Below are 2,764 nucleotides of genomic sequence, written 5' to 3'. Positions count from 1 at the left end.
CCCTACCTCTTTTCCCTCATAGTCAGATAATCTTCTTATAGGTAAATCTTAATTTATTATCTTAAATTAAATCTTAGGTTTTGATTTTCTTTTCTTTACAGATTTTCCTGAAAACATGAGCTGCCAAGAGAGGAATAGGACACAAAACTAAGCACATTTATATTTATGATTTGCAAATTAGCATTTCATTACAGTGGCTGAATTCATAGATACATTATATAGATTGTATACAGAACTGAGACTGATTTTGTACAGATTAGGATGATTGCTATGATCTTTGCTTTGAGAAATTTTCTGCACTATTTGCACTAAAAATGTTTATTTGTTGTTGATAAATCCTATCATATTTAAGTTCCAGTGCTGTTCCTCTCTTACTATTGATTAAATACCTATGCATGTAATTTTAGCTAGTTTTCAATATTTTATAAAATTACTTCATTTAAATTTGTAATTTTAATTTGAAACTGCCTCATTGCTTTATCAAGAATGGTTTCAATATTTTCCTCTCAACCTTTTTTGAAAAATTACCATTTCAACTGTAGAAAAACCGTTATTCTTCCTGTTTCTTTCTGTATGATAAAACTTTCAGAAATAATTTGTTTTTAAATATTCACAGTGTCAGGAAGCACCAAACCTGCCAATGTGCCGTCTCAAGGAAGTAACTTTTAATTCATACAATAAAAGAGTAAACCAGCGGTTTTTACTTACTGTTGTCTTATTTTTAAAATTAAAGTTGCACTTAAGAGGCAATACAGGTAAATAAATATTTTACCTAATAGAAAAAACTGCGTTTCATTTAAAATAGTCCAACATAAACTTTCATAGTAACTCTTTTTTTTTTTTTTTTTTTTTTTTTTTGGCCACACCGCGCAGCTTGCAGGATCTTAGTTCCCCAATCAGGGATTGAACCCGCATCCTCAGCAGTGAAAGCGCAGAGTCCTAACCACTGGACCACCAGGGAATTGCCTCATGCTAACTTTGTAAATATAAGTATCTGCTGGGTTTGTGGTTAGATAAGGATATGCTCTCTAAGTTCCTCATGTTGAAGTTTAAAACAATATTTTTGTTAGTAAATAGTAAATTTAAACACACAAAAGTCAGTGAATTTTTCTGACCTTTACTGTGTTAGCTTTTCATAACAGAAAAGCTTTAATAATAAATAAAATTAATGTTAATTTTTAGGCAGTCTAGTTTTTAATTAAATTGGATTTTCACTTTAACTTGTACTGTGTTAAACAGTTTGCTTTTATACTATGTTACAGAATGAATATATTTTATGGGTAGCTGTGAAAGCTAATTAAGTAGAAAATCTTGAACTAGATATCTGAGGCTTGGTAAAGTATCCAAATCACAAAACAACCTAATGACAATTTTTATTTAAACTTCATCACAGTATGATTGCCATTCCAAACACCAGCATACGGTACAGTTTTTTTCTTTTCTTTATTCTTCTTTCTATACATGTTTTTAGCAATAGAACTTTAGGAAAAACGAAATTTTCTTAGACTTGAATAATACTTAATACTTAGTCTATGTGTGTGGAAGGGCAAGTATTCACACGGACTATAAAGATATAATTTGGGTAAAGAAATTAACTTTTTTTAATCACCTGTCTTCCTGGTACTGTGCTAAGGGCATGCCATTTAATCTTCAAAATGCCCAGACGAGGAAGGTATTATTATTCTGGATGTGTAGATGAGATAACTGAGGTAAGTGTTTCAAGTTTGTGGCAGTCTTCTGGGTATTCAGGAACCTTTCCTTACTGTAGTAGTCACAGAAGCTTCAGCTTTCCCAGCAGTCACCACAATGGAGGACACGGTAGTCCCAATCTTCTGCAATCAGGAAGCTTTCTGAGAAACCAGGCCGAGCCCAGAACAAGAGGCTAGCAGACCACAGCCATTAATTCATTTGATCTACTAATTTTATTAAGCCCCTACTAAGAATGAGGCACTGTGGAAATACTATACAGCGATGACTCAAACATGGTCTAGGTGTTTAGGTACTTATCTACCTTTTCCTCCACCAAAATAAAAAGTCATTTTCTTATATAGTAGATCTCTTCTACATAATCACATAAGTAATTCATCTCAATGTTTTTTATTCTTTAAACTTGAACTATCGCAGTTTCAATCTGTACCAGTTAACTTACCTTGGTTTCTCCTTTTAAAATTAATTTTTTAGATAACCTCCTTACAACCCAGTCATTAATAAGAGGAGTCTGATCATCATTACCTACCTTTAACCGACAAATCAGTTCAGATAATAGGTCATATAAGTCATCCAGGATGGACAATAGTCTGCATTTGAATATGTATGCATTTTGGTTCTGTTACTACAATAAAAATTTTAGTGACTTTTCTTTAATCTTATGGCTGTATTATTTTCTTCTTAAAATTGGCTATATTGGAGAAACAGTGCCAGAGGAGGGGGAAAAAAAGCCTGCCAAAGCAGAGATTCTGATTTTACTTTAACATAATAGAAGACTACATGGAAGTCACAATAGTACAGAAAAGCTGAGGAGTTATTAGATTATTCAGAGTAGGGGTTTGTCATGGGTAGAAATTTAAAGGCTAACATCTCAAAAATAGAAGAAAGTTTTCTAAATAAATGTGATACATGCTAAACATAATGTTTCAAAGTTGGAAGATTTCTAGGAATAATTCTAGACTAGGAAATTTATACTGAAATAGAGATTGACAGGTAAGTCTGATCATAATTCATATGTGCTTAAATTGAAGGACAGCTCATTCATTTTTAGGGAAAG

The 2,764-nt window shown here is 32.2% G+C and overlaps 1 protein-coding gene across 2 annotated transcripts in view; it reads left to right on the top strand.

The window, feature by feature from the left end:
• The window catches only part of VPS37A (VPS37A subunit of ESCRT-I), a 39,467-nt gene extending 38,773 nt beyond the window's left edge, over positions 1-694 (top strand). For both annotated transcript variants that reach the window (XM_007459908.1, XM_007459907.1), the window contains one exon: positions 102-694. The gene's annotated coding sequence lies outside the window, so the exon portion shown is untranslated. The remainder of the gene's footprint in view (positions 1-101) is intronic.
• Positions 695-2,764: the final 2,070 nt, after the last annotated feature.

The sequence above is a fragment of the Lipotes vexillifer genome, unplaced genomic scaffold (assembly GCF_000442215.2).
Source record: "Lipotes vexillifer unplaced genomic scaffold, Lipotes_vexillifer_v1.1 scaffold614, whole genome shotgun sequence".
In the NCBI taxonomy this organism is placed as follows: Eukaryota; Metazoa; Chordata; class Mammalia; order Artiodactyla; family Lipotidae; genus Lipotes; species Lipotes vexillifer.
This window is presented reverse-complemented; position numbering and strand designations above follow the sequence as displayed.